We start from the raw sequence: 19,132 nt of genomic DNA, 5'->3' as shown, positions 1-19,132 counted from the left end.
AACGTCATTTAATTTCAGAGGAAAATATTTTTTTTTATTAATTCGGACATGACATGTGAGTCCAAAAATTTAATATATGTTATTACTTGCGGAGGATGTAACCAATTCTACATCGGTGAAACGGTTACTACTTTGAGAGCCAGAATCCGGGTGAATAAACAACACATTCAAGTCCCCGAGTACCGCAAGATTAAACTCAGCGAAAATATAGATATATGCGGACACGGACAATCTAAAATATTTCCCTTTTATAATATTTTTAGAGACAATATAATTGAAAGAAGAGAAAAAGAAAAAAAAATTTCATTCAAAAATTTAAACCCAGTCTTAACAGTCTGATTTAATTTGATTTCTGAAAAAAACTTTCACACAGAGTATAACCTTCCCATGTTCTCCAATAAGTAATAGAAACACTTGTATGTTTGATTTGGTTTCAGAGGCGTGAACATACTGCAAGCATTGTATAGCTAGCTGTCAGATTCAATTATAGATAATGATTTTTAAAGTATTAATAGTTTTGTTAGATATAACAGACACGAAAACGTTATTATGTATTTGTAAAACGTCTGAAGATGATAATGAAAGCGCTAACGTTTTAACCTATGTTGCCTTTCTTGATATATATATATATATATATATATATATATATATATATATATATATATATATATATATATATATATATATATATATATATATATATATATATGTATATATATATATATATATATATTTAATTAATTTTATCTGCTCAAGCAGTGTGGTGTTATTTAATCTGGTGATGGTGAAACAGGAGACAGTACTTGCAAATAAATAGAATTACATTTTGAGTTCTTGTTGATTACTAGACTAATGAAATATATGGAGACAAGGAACACTATTCAAGCTCAAAAGTCCATTAAACATTTCAAAATGGGAGCAGAGCAAACACGGAACTCTAAAACATCAGAGGTGGGATCTGGTTCCATTAACAATTTTGTTAAATCTCTGATCTTCACATCTGTCTTGTTTTATTGAAACATATTTCAAGCATCATTTTATTTTTATTTTTCAAATATACATATATGGTCGCGTTCCTTTACAGGGTTGCATTATACTCAGGTGACCATTGGCCCTTAGGCCTCTTGATTATCGACACACGGATTTGCAAGAATTTACAAGATGAAATTTAATTTTAAAAATCAATAAGAAATCTAAGTTGATTAAATATGTCTGTTTTAAGCTGAGTACGTACCAGGATTGGAAGGTACATGTACTTTAAATGAGCTACCAAAACATCAAAAGCTATCGATTTCATTAATTGGTTTTGAAATTAGTAGAGCTGACATTACGCTTTCCAAGAGATTGCAAGTTCTTCTGTTGTACGATATTTATGAAGGTACATTTATATTAATGATACAATTTTTTCACTTATTATTTTTTTAAATTTGATTTTCATATAAAATGTCAATGTAAATACCTCATGATACTGGCCATGATAATTGAGTTTTAATTATTCAAATAATAAACGATAATTATCATTTACTTTGTTTCAGATTGACATATATGAAAAAAGTAAAGGTTTTTTTTTTTTTTTTTATTGTGATCAATTTTACAGGGTATCTACAAACAGCGAAAAAATATTCTGTGTTCATTTATAAGTTGACAAAAGATTATACGGTGAAACCTAAGAATGCATTCCCTTCTTACAATGCAGCAGATGATGCAGTAAGAGAAGCAATCAACCTTTGCAAATTCTCAAACGAAAATATTTTGGAAATATTTGGTATGTACAGTACAACAAGCCCTCTCGTAAGGGTCACAGAATTTGTGACGTGCACTCTGCTTCAGCATTTGAGGAAAGGTAGTGCCAAATTATCGGTTCAAGAGATAAATGACATGGTAATAAATGTAAGTATACCAAGGAAATATATTAATAATGTTACTAATAGGCTTTTCCATCAACTACGTCTGCTTGTAACGAGTAATTTTTTGCGAAACTTTCTTGCTATCACTGCTAGAATTTTTTTTCTCTCAACATAACCCTTATGCAAGTTAGGTAATACATGTTATCCATTTGTTTGATGATCCACTCATTTTGAATCTAAACGAAACCATGACATGTCATTTATGAATAAAAACCTTTAAATTTTAAAAGCGAGGAAATTCCATTAAGAAAAGGTTCGTAAAATTTTAAAGTTAGTGCATATATCCAAGAAAAAAAAAAAGAACGATGTAAATTTCATTCATGATGTCTTTTAATGTTGCAATTGGTTTCACCAATCTAATTTGCTAACCTTAATTGAAAAAAAAAATAAATATATCGTCGGAGGCCCTAAATTCCTTATGGTCCTAGAGTCGTGTCCCTTTTATTTTCCTCGCCTATCTCGCGAGATTTTGTCTGCGGTTGCGCACACCGTGAGAAAAATTTTACTACGATCGATTATGTCATATTTACAACTGCAGATGACAATGAGGTCAAAACAGGTTAAAAAAAATATAGTATGAAACAAAATTTTAGCTGATTTTCTGTCAAATCCATTATTACTAAATAAGTATGACAATAACGTCCAATTTTTTTTTTTTTAAATGACGACCTATACTGTAAAGGGGATTAATTTCACGGGTTGTAATTTTCACGTTTTTCTCTGACATGATCGCGGTTTGTTGAATTCGCGGGTAGATTTAATAATTAATTGATGATTAATTAAAACAAGTGCAATCATTAAAAGTCCTTGACTATAAATGTCGAACGACTTTCCTATATGCTATTACGATGAGTGCATGTACACTCCAAGATCTACTTCTCGAAGGGATAATGCATCGCGGCGAAAACCACTGGACGGTAATAAATGTGTTAATGTAGGTCGACGAAATAATATCCTTTCACGTCTTAAGCAAGTTTGATAGTTATTTGAATGATTTTTCTTAACCAAAATGTCGATAAAAAGTAATACGCATGATAATACAGATAACAAATACACGTGGTAACATTAGTTACGCACTGGTAATCAAAACCAGTGACCTACGTGATTTGATTGATGCAACATGTAGAGTTGGCTATTAAAACAGTTTTTTAACAAAAACAGGTTATTATCTGCTGATTTAAATTTAAGTAAAGCGTGATATTTAAAATAATTGAATGACAAGTACTACTCGTAATTACTGAAATGACCAAGTACTGCACGTATATATACCTATCATAGTCTGTTCTCAAATTTTCAAATAAAACATGGAGGTCATTGAAAACTTATTCACTGTTTCCTGAATTCACGGATTTATTTACACCGTGAATATAGCGAATATTAACACCGCGAGTTATTTTTCCCCTATACAGCATTGAGTGTATAAGGACTACTGTACGCTTTGTTTACATTATATCAACAGAAGTCACATGACTACATTGGACTTTGATAGGCCAAACAAAGTTATTTTTTCCATTCAAGTTGAATTGTTCCTTAGACATTTTTTGATGATGGATTTGTTTGTTTGCTATTGTAGAAAAGTCACAAGCCGTACAAAAGAAATAATAGACTTTATTCTCCCAACACAAATGACAAATGCATATAAAATGGTTAAAGAAAAAAAAAATGTCAGTTAGAAAAGCTTCAAAAAATTTTCGGGTGCCCGATATAGCACTTAGGGACAGGGTTCTGCTAAAAGTTGACCCAGAAACTGCTGTTTTTGGTAAAACTCCAGTTCTAGACAACCTTGAAGAGGCCAATCTAATCATTCATTTTAAAACGATGGCAGTCTTTGGTTATGGGTATACCAGACAGGAATGCATAAATATTGCAACAGATAACGCAATTTTGTGGGTAAGAGGACCCCTGACAAGCCAATTTTAGGTCACCTGAGTCACTCAGGTGACCTATTGCTATCCGTTCTCGTCCGTCGGCGTGCGTCGTGCGTCGTGCGCTAACATTTGAACATTTTTAGCTTCTTCTCTGAAACCGCTTAATTAATTTCAACCAAATTTGGCATATAGCATCTATGGGTAAAGGGGAGCAAAAATTGTGAATTTCATGGTCCCTGCCCCCCTGGGGCCTGAGGGGTGGGGCTAAAACCACCAAAAATAATGCAATCTTTAAAAATCTTCTTTACTCCTGGAAATCAAGCAGTCAAACTGTTGGCATCATTGTAATAAGCATTGAACCCTCTACCAAAATTATGAAATTCATGGCCCCAGGGTCAGGGGTTCTGGCCCCAGGGTGGGGCTATATAGATCATATAGTGAAAGTGCATTATTTCTTTGAAAATCTTCTTCTCTGCTCCTGGGTATTAAATAAGGTAACTAAGTACATAGTTATGATGAGCAAGAGTGCCTCTTCCAAAATTGTGAAATTCATGGCCCCAGGGTCAGGGGTTCTGGTGTAAGGGCGGGGCTCTATTGATTATATAGTGAAAATGCATTAATTCTTTGAAAATCTTCTTCTCTGCTCCTGGGTATTAAATAAAGTAACTAAGTACATATTTATGATGAGGAAGATTGCCTCTTCCAAAATTGTGAAATTCATGGCCCCAGGGTCAGGGGTTCTGGCCCCAGGGTGGGGCTATATAGATCATATAGTGAAAGTGCATTATTTCTTTGAAAATCTTCTTCTCTGCTCCTGGGTATTAAATAAGGTAATTAAGTATATAGTTATGATGAGCAAGAGTGCCTCTTCCAAAATTGTGAAATTCATGGCTCCAGGGTCAGGGGTTCTGGTGTTAGGGCAGGGCTCTATTGATTATATAGTGAAAATGCATTAATTCTTTGAAAATCTTCTTCTCTGCTCCTGGGTATTAAATAAAGTAACTAAGTACATAGTTATGATGAGCAAGAGTGCTTCTTTCAAAATTGTGAAATTCATGGCCCCAGGGTCAGGGGTTCTGGTCCCAGGGTGGGGCTATATAGATCATATAGTGAAAGTGCATTATTTCTTTGAAAATCTTCTTCTCTGCTCCTGGGTATTAAATAAGGTAACTAAGTACATAGTTATGATGAGCAAGAGTACCTCTTCCAAAATTGTGAAATTCGTGGCCCCGGGGTCAGGGGTTCTGGTGTAAGGGCGGGGCTCTATTGATTATATAGTGAAAATGCATTAATTCTTTGAAAATCTTCTTCTCTGCCCCTGGGTATTAAGTAAAGTAATTAAGTACATAGTTATGATGAGCAAGAGTGCCTCTTCCAAAATTGTGAAATTCATGGCCCCAGGGTCAGGGGTTCTGGTGTTAGGGTGGGGCTCTATCGACTATATAGTGAAAATGCATTAATTCTTTGAAAATCTTCTTCTCTGCTCCTGGGTATTATTTAAACAAACTAAGTGCATAGTTATGATGCATAAGGATGCCTTTTCAAAAATTGTGAATTTCATGGCCCCAGGGTCAGGGGTTCTGGTGTTAGGGTGGGGCTCTATTGATTATATAGTGAAAATGCATTGATTCTTTGAAAATCTTCTTCTCTGCTACTGGAGATTATTTAAACAAACTAAGTGCATGGTTATGATGCATAAGGATGCCTTTTTTAAAAATTGTGAATTTCATGGCCCCAGGGTCAGGGGTTCCGGTGTTAGGGCGGGGCTCTATTGATTATATAGTGAAAATGCATTGATTCTATGAAAATCTTCTTCTTTGCTACTGGAGATTATTTAAACAAACTAAGTGCATGATTATGATAGGCAAGGATGCCTCTTCCAAAATTTTTAGATACATGGCCTCAGTTTTTGGGGTTCTTGAGGAGGGGGGGGGGGGAGGGGGGCTCTATTGATTATATAGTGAAAATGCATGGATTCTATTAATTAATCATTAACTAATCCTGTCTGTTCCTTAGTGTTGAGCTGATAAATAAATTGCTTAGCTATGATGAAGATGGGAGCTATGAACAGAATTTTTAAATCTTGTGGTCCTAGGGTCAGGGGTTCTGGCATAACGAGGAAGGGGGGGGGGGGCTTTTGATAATATAGTGGAAAAGTGTTAATTCTTTGAAGTCCATAGTTATGATGATGAGGGTAACTCTTCCAAATTTGTAAATTTCTTGACCTTTGGTCTTGGGTTCTGGTGTTAGGGTAAGGCTTTGTTGAATCTGTAGTGAAAATACATTGTACCTGTGAAATTCTTCTCTGCTTCTGGGCATATCGAAAGCAAACTGAGTAAAAGTTTAAATGATATAAGTAAGTGTATTTCTTCCAGATTTTTGAACATCTGGACAATTTGTCTAAGCATTCTGGTCCTCGACGGGGCTCTATTAATTTATATTCTACTGAGAGAAGTTATTCCCCTTTTCCATTCACCTTTGATAATTAATCACTGTAAATAATGTATTTGAAAGATTAATAGAATAAGATAATTATGCAAGAATGTTTATCGTATAATTCAAAAAGTACTTTCTTAGTTTTAATAATCAGGCAGACCTGTAAGTAATAGATAAATAAAAATGAGACAAAAATAACTTATCTTATTAAAAGTTCTTCAAAGACCATAAGAGAGGTCAATGCTAGAGGTCTTAATATGGGTTTAAAAATAGTACAGAAAGCACTAATAGTGTGTTAATAGTCTGCATGGTGATAATATTAAGTGGGGGACAGATTAGAACTTAAGTTATGAGTTGATACCGAATACTAGACTAATTATTTTGTTGATCCTGATCTTCCTACTTCTCTTGCTTTAGGGCAACAAAGCTTCATCTGTCAGTGTATTTAACTTCTAAATTGTTGTATTATACTCAGGTGACCGTTAAGGACCTTGGGCCTCTTGTCTATGAAGTGGATGAGTTTTTTTTTAAAGCTATGGTCTCAACTTAAAGTTTTGAAGCCACGATGGTTAGAGCACGTAAGAGCAAAGATGGCTTCCAGTGAAACTGTGTCCAAATACTTTGAAAATCTTTGCAACACTCTCTCTAAACATGATCTGTATGGAAAGCCTCATCTCATCTTCAGTGTTGAAGAAAAGGGTATTTCTGTTGACCACAAACCACCAGCCGTGGTTGGAGATTCTGCTTACTGTTCCCAGTCTGTAACATTAGGTCGTGGAAAGACTATCACTATTCTCGGTGGAGGCAGTGCAAGTGGTGTCTCTATACCACCTTTTTTCATCTTCCCTGGCAAACAGATGATGCCAGAGCTGTTGAGTGAAGCATCCCCTGGGGCTAGTGACACAGCAAGCGAAACTTGGTGGTCAAACGGTCTAATCTTCCGACACTATCTGGAACACCACTTCCTCACGTTTTTCCACGAGATGAAGGACAGGTCTTACTCCTTTCGGGTGGACAAAAGTCCCATGTGTCAGTGCAACTGGTAGGGTTGGCAAATCAAAGGGTGTAAAATCATCTTTATTCTTCCAGCCCATACAAGACATGTCTTGCAGCCAGTGGATGTTGCTTGCTACGGACAATTTCAAACCATTTACAATAATCAGTGTCACAAGTTAATAAGGGAAACAGCAGCAACAATTACCAGGTATAACATTTGTGAAGTCGCATGCAAGGCATATAAAAAGGCACTGTCTCCTGAAAACATCAAGTCAGGATTTCGTCTCACTAGCATTTACCCCCTTTGCAAAGACGCAGTCCCTTCGAGGTATTTGGTACCAGCAGAAGTGTTCAAGGGCCTGGCCACTGAAATTAGAGATGAAAGCCAAGAGAATGAAATAGGATTTGAGCAAAATGGAAGAAAATGTAGATCAGCAATATTATTATGGTAAAGTTAAAAAAGAAAGAGAACCATATGAAGGTAAAAAAAAAAGAGTGGTGGAGAAATGAAGGAGAGGAAAACAATGAGCAAGATTGTTTCAGGGAGTGGAATCTTAGAAAGCGTGTGTCATCGAATGAAAGATCATGCAAGTAGTCAAGGGAAACAAGAGAAAGACATAGGGAGTAAGAAGCATCAAAGTTTAAAGAAAACTGCACTTCTTGATGACATACCTGGCCCATCAACAATAAATCTGACTGTCTCTGAGGATCTCCAAAACACTTCAGACACTGACAGTGATGTTGAGATGGAGCCATCTAAACTTTGCTGCATTTGCAAGAAGTTCCAGCCAGATGAGCTGAAGAGATGCATTCCCCTTGTATTTGTGAAGTGGGCACAATCTGACAAGTGCAGCCATTGGGTTCACTTGATTTATTGTTCTCCAGCACGTGTTGTGATCAATTCCTTTGTCCACATTGTAATGCAGAGTAACATATAACTACTGTTGCTGTTGTTTATTGAATTTGACAGTGTTAAATTCAGCTCAGTTATATTGATGACATACCTGGCCCATCAACAATAAATCTGACTGTCTCTGAGGATCTCCAAAACACTTCAGACACTGACAGTGGTGTTGAGATGGAGCCATCTAAACTTTGCTGCATTTGCAAGAAGTTCCAGCCAGATGAGCCGAAGAGATGCATTTCCCTTGTATTTGTAAAGTGGGCACAATGTGACAAGTGCAGTCATTGGGTTCACTTGATTTATTGTTCTCCAGCACGTGTTGTGCGAAGGAATGATCAATTCCTTTGTCCACATTGTAATGCAGAGTAATACATAACTACTGTTGCTGTTGTTTATTGAATTTGACAGTGTTAAATTCAGCTCAGTTATATAAGTTTTTAATTGTTAAACTGAAAAAAAAAAATTTATTGTAAAGACTGTAATAATTTGTCCTTAAAAAAATGTTGACACACATTTAACTTTCAGTTGAAAAAAAAAAAAAAAAAAAAAAAAAAAAAAAAAAAAAAACGCATACATTCATTCTCTTGACCTTTATACTTCGTACTTCAATTTTCGCTGACGTCACGACCCTAGGACCTGCTTTTCAAAATGTCGGCAGGTAAACATCAGTAACTTGAATGAAATGAAAACAATCAATAAGGCATGTTTTTTTTTTTTATTTGACAAGTTTACTGCAAGAAAAGAACATGTTTAATTACCGAAATGAAACAGCACTTCAAATTTATTTACAAACAGTCACGATCAAATTAGGGTAACGACTCATAGACATCCGGGGATACATTAAAACCCCGTTACATGTCAAAGGAGGTGAATGAGACTTCACATTTTACGTTCGTAAAAACAAAGATTCCTTTTGTACGTATCAGAAACAATGCATTTTGTTTTATTTAGAGGATTTGTTAAAGTTTCTTTTTAATCGAGTTTTACTGTATTTTTCTACTTTTTTAAAGATAACAAGCGCAATGGAGTGCCTTCACGAAAGTAGATATATTCATAGGGATCTTTGTGCATCAAACATTTTGTCGGCGAACGAAACAAATTAAAAGTGGGTGGACTTCACTTTGCAGAGTATTTACATCAGGATCCGATGATTATGAGTAAATGTGAGTCCATAGTATGCTAACGTAAATTATATTGATTTTTGTTTAAAATCTTACAATACGGATAAGTTTAAAATGAAAGCTATTATATTTTTTTTTATTTAGGTGAGAATGTTCCTTTACAATATCGCTGGTGTGCCCCGGAAATTTTTTTAAATATCGAGTATGGATCACAATCTGATGTGTGGTCTTTTGGGATTGTCCTGTTTGAGATCGTTTCGAAAGGCGAAGTTCCATATAAAGGTAAACCTTATCAAAAATCAAAAAAAAATAATTTTTTTTTTAATTATTTTTTGACAAAAAAATATAGAAATACCATTGCAATTTTAGTCATAGAATGTGTTTTCTGCAGAACGCCCAAAGAAAATGTGAAATTAGTTTTTCTTAATCTCTTTCAAGAGTGTAGATAAAATTCATCTTAAACAACTTGAGCGATATTGAAGAAGAATTATATACAATATATATGGACTCTTTCGGTGTTGAATATGGTTTGTTGTTCACCAGAAAAATATCAATATTGACCGAGGCGAATTATAACTTATAACCTCCGTGTTTTCCTTTTGCTGTGTGTAAGACATCGAATTGTTTGGAAAATAATCCTACGAGAAATTTGCTTAAAAGTTTTCCTACTCAGATATACTGCATATACAGCTGGCTCCGGTCGTTGCAACCATTGTTTTCAACGTTGTTTAGGTATTGATTGTGACGTCACAATGCCGCTGCACGCGCACTGACCCTCCGGTGAATACGGCTTCAAATCCAGTGAATATGTAGTATTATGAACTGTTTGCGTTTGTATAGATGGGAAATATGCCTGAAGTCTTAGCGCTGGACATGTACATAAAAACCAAGAGGTCATATCATATATCACAAATGCACGAAAAACATCGGAAAAGATTGCAAGATTTACAATATTTACCTGTAAAGTAAACTCCTGTATATGAAATAAATATAAACTCTCACAATAAAATAATTTGTTCATACATACACACGACAAGTTTATTAACGTCGCTTAAAGATAACACTGCTACCTTTTCTTGATACTTCTTGATACCGAATTGTACACTTAAGGTAGTACACAATAGATAGGCCAAAACTCTCTCTTTATATGTAATGTGGAAGAAATTTAACCGCACAATTTTTGCCCACATTGTTTTAAATATGGCCTATCAGACCCTTGTAAGAAGATTGTAAAATCAGACTTCGACTTAAGAATGTGCCTTATTTTAAAACTACCAATTGATCAAATGCAAATTTGTGTGATGTCGTTTATAAAGGCAGCCTTTTTGTTATTAAGATTCAGAAAAATGTGTTGAACCGGTAAATTTTAGGATAGAATGTGGTCTAAAATGGAACATACATAATTCTTGAACTGAGAATTCACATATAAATATGCTACACTTTAAGTTCCCTTCATAGAAAATGTATACTTCAATCTTTACAAAAAATCATCAGAAAGATTGAAATGGGTTCCAAAATAAAATGTGTCAAAATACTGAAAATTGAATCAGTTGTTTCAGATATTTTGGCAATTAAATAAATCAATGTCAAAAAACTGTAAGATTTGGCAGATGACGTCACAATATTGACCTTTGTCCTCCTAATGTGACCTTGACCTTTATTGTACATGAAAAACGGGGCATCTTCGCAGCTAGGTTAAGGACTCCCATATATACGTCAGCCTATGCTGAGGTTCGGTAAAACTATTATGACGTCACGTTAAAACAATACAAATGAATCTCGATGAATAAATACTATATGTTCTTTTTAAAATACACTAAATACTTTCGTTTATCATAAATATTATAAAGATAAATGGATGTGCAACTTATCTTGCCATAATATCACTAAGCGTGTGTGGAATGAAAGCCAGCTTGATCTCGCTGTACTTACTGAGATGACGTCATTTCTTAGTTTGACACGCAGTTTCTCTGTAATTGAGGCGTGGATCAAGCTTTTATCGTGGCTTGTAAAAATAAAAATAAATACGAAACACGCATAGTTGGACCAAAAGAGCGACAAATTCTGAAATATATTAATCCACATTTTATTGTCAAACTAAATTGATAATGTGTAGACTTTATATAAAGCCGTAGGGAGCTCATTTGTACAGTAACGTGCTAGAATGATAGGTTCAGCCCCTCGAAAATATCAAAAGTTCAACGATATCCGCTTCCATAAAAATTCTGAATTTTTAAACACGTGTAGCTATTATTCCAACTATTCTGAAAAGTGCTGGGAGCTGGTTGTGCATTGTTGATTTATTCCGTAATGTAACATTATTCCAATGCGAATTACATTTTTGACTGGAGTTTCTAGAAAGACGGCTAAATTTTAAACAATTCCCGAGCATGAGGAAGTTGCTCCCAGCACTTTTCGAGTTAAGGAATTTGTCTCAAAGAAAACAGAATAAATTTTATAGTGGAAAAATGCCCGTATATCGTTGAACTTTTACGATCTTTGTAGTAGTACATATATGTTCTAATTTTAAAACTGTCACGTGACAAACAGCTGATGTAAGCGATGTCGCTTTGGCCGAACTCAGCAGAGACCCGATATATACAAGCTCAAACACCACAAATCATATTTATCAAAACTAATGCTGTTAAAAAAAATATTAAAATTGTATTCCTTTTCCCTGTATATATAAAGGCGTATATTTCATGGGCGTCCTTAACCTAGCTGCGTTATATACATCTCCATAAATCAGCCCTCTTCTCTTTATGGATCAAAAGTTACTCCACATTAAATATCAGACTATTATATCACATTTGGACAGCATAAACACATTCGAAAATGTGGGCTACCAAGTGACCAATATGTAGGATGTCTCTAATTTTTAAACAAAATATGGTGAAAACATGTCACGGCTTATTAATTTTCATACAAAGATCATTGATTATTTTGACAATATAGTAACATTATACTTTTTCTCACGTACTTTTTAAGAAATGAGTTAAAATAGATTTCATGGGTGTTTTGAACTACCTTAAGTTTTCATCCAAAAGATTATTTTCTATATTTCTGGTAAACTCTTTTCTTGTACAGTTTTCAAAGCCTATAATTTTATAATTAACTATGGTATAAAAAATCGGGAAAAAGAAGCCACAGAATAAGTGGTTTATCTTTTGATAAATGATAAAATTAAGACATACGATATAAAGTCCTACATGTACCAGATTTTCCAAAAAGACAGAATCTGTTTACATTTTTTTCTTTTTTGGTTGAAATTTCCTTAACAACATTGCTAACTTTACAATTAATGTGATTTCTAATGTGAGAAATGTTTCTGTTATTATCCTCAATTTGACTTGTTCTAATTAATACAATCTATTAGTATCATATGCATGCAGTTCCCGTGTGTTTACCAGGCACCAGGCAAAACCTATTTGAAACTTTAGCACTGTGATTAAACAGCTTTGTGTTAGAAAGACCCATGTTTTAATTCAGTTTTTGACATGCCATTTTTTTTCAGGGAAATTTAAATATTTTTTCTTTTCAAAATATTTCAAAATTTTAGATATTGACACAATTAAGCAATGAAACTGAAAAATGTTTCATTTAGATTTTTCATTACTTTGAACGTTTTTTTTTTTTTTTAATCAATTTTTATACTAAGCGGTTACTCGTGCAAAGTATAGAGACCCGAAGTACTACAAAGTAAATTATCATTCAGATGAGAACTTTACTTGTTGCAGAATGTGATAGATCTTCTCTTTACGCCATTGCTTAGAAGCAATATATCTATTTTCAAAATTAACTCTAGATTAGTTTACAAAAACAAATTAGACTGAGAAAGTTTGCTCAAATAGTAATGTAGTAATGTTTCTATAGTTTGAGTTGTTTTTTTTTTCCAGATTTTGATGAGACAGAAATTAAAGAAAAGTAGGAAAAGGATACCGCATTCCTCGACCAGAAAACTGTACCGACTTTCATCACGAAATGATGGGACTCTGCTTGAACATGGATCACACTAGAAGACCAACTTTTAAGGCTTTGAAAAAAATATTCACAAATCAAGGATTCAGTAGATCATTTAAAAGGAAAGAAATACAGAAACTTCTTAAATCTGATGGGTTCAGTGACTTTTTGTCATAATTTTCAAATAATCAATAGGAGTAGAGTCTTCGAAACAGGTGGAACAGTTAACGTTATCTGTTGTAAGAATTATTCTTGTTGATAATAACGAAATTGTATCAAGTTTAATGTATCTTCTGTCTTTTACAGCAAAGAACAGGACACTTGATGAAAACTAGTCTGTCGTTTGTTTATGTGGTTTTCTTGACTGTTCTTTTATCACATCAGATTTCAGGATCAGTGAGAGTAAGGATGAAATAATTAAAATGTACTAGTATCTTTTAAAACGGTAATGTTAAATATACGTGTTTTCGTTGATTTTGACCATGTCCGTTTACGTACTTTGTAAATGAAATAACTTTCCATTGAGAAAGAACGATAAATATTTGCTATTCAGTGTGTCTTTAGTATGTCGCAGTACCATTTATAAAGTTTTCTTATTATGTCAAATTCTCCTTCCTATTCAGTAATATTTTCATGAACTCCTCTTTTGTCAACAAAGGTGGGAGGGGGGGGGGGGGGGGTATCTGTAGAGAATGCGTTCACCTCGGTAAACACTGGAATTTGTTAAGCAAGCCTGTCGTAAGTCTTCCTATCTCAATTTAAAAGAGTCACCTCTCATATGCAGACAGTTTATCTTTGAAATATAAATATAACGAACATTAATCAGTCTCAAAAGTCCATTGAATCAATACAAATTTGGAGCAGAGCAAACTCCTATGAAACAGAATACATTTCTTCCATTGATGCTGCAATTTTCTAGTTTTCTAGGAGATATATTACAATGTTTTATTCTTTATTTTTTAATCCTTGACATACACCTCTAATGGTCAACTACTTAATTTAATTTTACGGGAACTGATATAAACGTTCCTCACTCCATTTTTTTTTAAAAAAAAAAACGTATTCATTTCTTTGGTCTTTTCGACTTTTTTTCGCAAATTAAGATTTCGAATTATTCCAGATAAAATTGTGATGTAAAATTGTATTTTTAGCATTTGTACACTGCATTTTGTAAAAGGGTGCATAGTTTAAAGCCATAAACATGCACCACCTATTTTACCATAACCCGATGTATAAAAAAAACTGTTTTGCTCACTAAATATCCATTGTGTCATTGACGTATTGTTTGTTGTTTTTCGTCCCTAACGAGAATATTTAAGTAATATGAGACATCAACCAAATACATGTAAATGCTTCAAATTTAAACCTATACTCGGCACTTACGGCTATTGAACAGTGGGGGTTCTTTATCTTGCCGACGCCTACCGTTATAAGGGACCTATCTGGGCACTTCCCCGGGCTTTTGGCCAGCCGGATTACGAAGCTCGGCCATCCCCCGTCTCCAACTTATGTGATGTTCTCCTTTCGGTAGACACCTCGCATTCCCCAGCAGATGATACTGTTCCTCTGCCACGACCTCGACGTCTTATTATAATCCACGAAGGTTTTGAGTAACGTCACACATAATACAAAATCAAACGCAAAATTACTGATGCAAAAACACTATAAATAACGAGCAAGTCAGATTATCCTACATTATAATGATTTTTTTGATATCATACTTTCGTATGGAAAGAAATCGAACTATTTGCAGTGGTATCAAATAAATCGAAGTTCAGATTTTAAATGGCAGTTTTTTTGTTCTCTGTTTTTTGGTGATTCTTGTGTTTTTTAGTTGCTCGTATTTCCCTTCATACAGTGTACGAAACTCCGAAAAAATTCAGGTGGACCAGCAGGGCTGACTACTTAAAAAGTCCGTCAGCCCTGCTGAAAATAAGCAAGTCCGCATAATAATATTCAATATTAAAGGTACGCACACTCAGACTTGTATTTATTTTTTCACTTACGCTGGAATTTAATACACAGTAATACTAAGATTCAAATTTTGTTCATTGTTCCTTTTCATCATGAAGTTGGGAAAAAATCATTTGGTCATTAAATACATTTTTAATACCTAATCGGAAATACATGTCCTTTGTTGTCCTTTTATTTTCTAATTCACATTTATAATACATTGATAGATATCATAGATACATGTATGGTCATGATTTTTGGATGCTGTATGTGATTTACATTTTCAGGTTGAGTAACCAGGTTATAGTTTTTGTAGCAGGCTCATTCTAAAGTAAATATAATATTAACGTTTATAGGTACGGTCACATGTATATTTAAGATGTAAGGGATATGCTTGATTTTAATTGAAAAGAAAAAAGTACAATTTTAAATTTCAGTACTTATGAGCAATTTTTAACACTTAACATATAAATTACATGTATTATGCTGATTTTGTGTGTGTGTGTGTGTGTGTGTGTGTGTGTGTGTGTGTTGGTTTCACCTATCTCCCGAGGACTATGGTGTGAAAAAACACCTTTACTCCGAGGACGTAAATTTCTTCCGAGGACTTTTTCCACGTCCTCGGAAAAAAATTGCTTGTACCGTCACAAAATATCGAACTACATCACGTGGTGAAATTTGGTGAAAGTCCTCAGAAGAATAGTAAGATGTGAAATTGTGTTACACCATCACACACTTTTATCGTCTGCCATAACACACATTTGATATTTTAGACGCGCGCTAATGCGCGCGCATCCAAACAGGATATTTCCGATGCGCACTGATGCATGCGCATAGGAATGGCGGAAATGATGAAGGGTCTTGACTTTTACGTCTCAATATGTAAGTATTCACAGTATATTTACTAAACGTTGTTTTCATTAATGAAAAATAAATAATCTTAGATAAAAAAAGACATTTAACAAAGAATTTTAATGCTAGTATCTGTACTTACATGTAGATGTAAACAGATAGGACATATACAAACATTAATAGGAAAAGACATAAACAGATAAATGATAGATCTCATTTGACTACTTAAAATCGTGTAATTGAGGAAAACTGTCAATGAAGAAGGGGAAATGATAAGTACGAAAAACATATGTTTATACCATGTTCATTTCTATGAGCCTTTCAGGTTTTTAGGTGACATTAACTTGTTGACAAAACGCTTGCTTATAATTAACCCCCCCCCCCCCAAGGTTTTTTTTGATGACAAAACACTTGTACAAGCAATGATACGTGGCACTGGTTAAATTAATTCACACGAATTAAGGTAGGATTATTAAAAATGGCAGTTTGTAAATTTAGAATTTACAGAGGGAAGAGCCAAAATTACTGAAAATGGAAACTAAAATTTCGATCATTTATCTTCACATGACAATCTTAGATTCCTCACTTTTTCATTGTAGGGACTTTTTATTTGGAATCGAAAACAATGTATAGTTCCTTTGACATAGTTTTCAGAAATGGAGCAGTAGATTAACTTGTTAAAAAAGTAGCATGCATGCAAATCTTTAATTTATGGAAAAGCAAAATTTAAAAAAAAAATATTCTATTCTTTCGGAAAATCATGGTTAGGTTTTATGGGTCTGAAAAGCAGTGGTGATCAAGAAAACAAGACCAACCGTACTCAGTATTTATAACTTAACAAACTTTCAGAAACATATAAATGGAATATTAAGGTAATGGATTTTGTTTATATTTGTTGTTGTAAAACTCGAGATTAGTATAAATACTTTTGCACACTTCAATTCATTTAATGTTCCTTACCTTTCATCTTCAAAACACAAAACTGATCTCCATGTTTTTTCACTCATATTAAAAGGCCACCACTTGCTGGTGGAGGGCTGCAAATTTAAAACTGTACTCAGTACTTATGGCTTTTGAGCACTGAGGGATCTTTTTCATGCCAGCACTTACTGCGACACAGGACCTCAGTTTATAAGGTCTCCTCCAAAGACCGGTCTCCATGTTCTGCTATTTGAATCCACAATGTAAGGATCATCTTACTCCTTGACTCTAAAGCAAATGCTCTAACCATTGCACCATGCAGGTGACTTTGATCTCCATGCCTCAGAGGAAATGACTTGATAGCCTCTTATAGGAGTAATTGTCACTGGCTGTATGCACTACCTATGTAGTCACATAAACCAAATACTGCTGCTCTTTGAGACATAGTTTATAAGTCTTCTATAATGCACTTAAAATAAGTCAAGATCCCAATTTCAAACATCCCATTCATTCAAAGAGTTAAAAATAATCAATACCTCAGGAAGTTTCGACAATTCTTAGATTTGAAAAATATTGCTCAAATTGAATTAGATTTCATATTTTATTCTGTTTATGTCAAACATGATATTCTCTTTATTAACAATTGATTTCTCTCCTTGGTAAAATGATTTTTTACTGTTTATTTAACGTCCCTTCGAGAATTTTTTACTCATGTTAAGAAGCCACCACTTCCCTGTGGAGGGCTGCAAAATTAGACCTGAACTCAGCACTTATGGCCATTTATATTAGCAGTAAGGGATATTTTGTGCAAACACCTACTGCAACAAAGAACCTGCTTTATACGGTTTCATCCAAAGGACCGGTTTTCAGGTCCCACAATGGGATTAAAACCCATGAAGTAAGGATCAACTCCTTACTTTGCAACTCTGGAGCAAAAGCTCTATACTCTATGCCACGTGGCGACTGGTAAATTGATAAACATGCACTAAATATGTTGACTCTACCACAGGTCTCTATGTGACCTCTAAAATTTAGGCACCAACTGGCTCCTTATGAAAAAAAAAATTTAGTCACAAATGCAAATTTTCAGCCGCCAGGTAAATTTTTCTTAGGCACAAATCTAAAAACTGATATTAGTCAATATTAGAGACTTGTCTATTGCTTCTTTTCGGCTCTTTATAAAAAAAAATTGAAAATGTTTATAGTTCAGTAATTTGATGATCACCAAGCCAATTTAAAATGGTCGCCAATTTGGCGAATTCTAGAAAATTTTTAGGCATCAATCATAATTTTTAGGTGCTATGGCGACTTAATTAGTCGCCAATTAGACCTATACCATATATCACATACCCTGTAATTGTTTTCACTATCTGCACATTTTTGATTTTTTTGCCTTTACAAATCAACTTGGTTATAAAGATACATGACTGTATAATTTTTGTAAAACAGCTGGATTTTTAAGTTAAATTTCCTTTTGATTTAAAGCTAAGAAAACTTAGATATTATAGCCAAAGGACTGGTTATTAAGGGACAAGCTTAAGTATTTCTGACACATTTATTCTATCCCCTTTAAAATTACCAGGGGGCTATAGATACAGGTTGGTCATGTGATCAAATCCCATGGAATCCAAAGGGCTTTATGGTAGGTAACAACATATGACTATAATCCCATAGATGATAAAATATTATACTTTTTCATGTTACATTTTGCCCATATATGAAGCATTAGAGTATTATAAATTGTGTATAAAACATTGTTTTTACTTTGAATTTCAAATGTCAAGCGTCACCTGTGTGGCGCAGTGGTTAGAGCATTTCCTCTAGAGTCGCGGAGTAAGGAGTTGATCCTTATGTCGTGGGTTCGAATCCCACTGTAGGACATGGAGACCGGTCCTTCAGATGAGACCATATATATCGAGGTCCAGTGTCCAGTAGGTGCTGGCACGAAAAAGATCCCTAACTGCTCAATGGTCCTGAGTGCCGAGTACAAGTCAAAATTTGCAACTCTCCACCGGCAAGTGGTAGCATTTCCATATGAGTGAAAAATTCTCGAGAGGGATGTTAAACAACAACAACAAAAATCAAATGTCAAGCTAGAATAAGGAACTACAGCACTGAACTATTGACCCTTTTTAGTCATTCATAGTTATAAATGAGTCTCCTTGAATCCTAATATTTCTTAGGAGAAAGCACTGCAATTTTAAATAAGTGTTT

At 34.2% G+C, this 19,132-nt stretch overlaps 1 long non-coding RNA gene across 1 annotated transcript; it reads left to right on the top strand.

The window, feature by feature from the left end:
* Window positions 1-1,296: 1,296 nt before the first annotated feature.
* LOC133194656 (uncharacterized) lies at window positions 1,297-13,378 on the top strand. The gene is made up of 5 exons (XR_009722152.1): window positions 1,297-1,378; window positions 1,598-1,890; window positions 9,122-9,274; window positions 9,377-9,514; window positions 13,129-13,378. It is a non-coding gene; the product is annotated as an uncharacterized LOC133194656 (long non-coding RNA).
* The last annotated feature ends 5,754 nt before the right edge of the window (window positions 13,379-19,132 follow it).

The sequence above is a fragment of the Saccostrea echinata genome, unplaced genomic scaffold, assembly GCF_033153115.1.
Source record: "Saccostrea echinata isolate AGI-Se365-2 ecotype Australia unplaced genomic scaffold, CSIRO_AGI_Sech_v1 ptg000029l, whole genome shotgun sequence".
NCBI classification, from domain to species: domain Eukaryota; kingdom Metazoa; phylum Mollusca; class Bivalvia; order Ostreida; family Ostreidae; genus Saccostrea; species Saccostrea echinata.
Note: the sequence above shows the minus strand (reverse complement) of the source record. Positions and strands in the feature narration are given on the sequence as shown.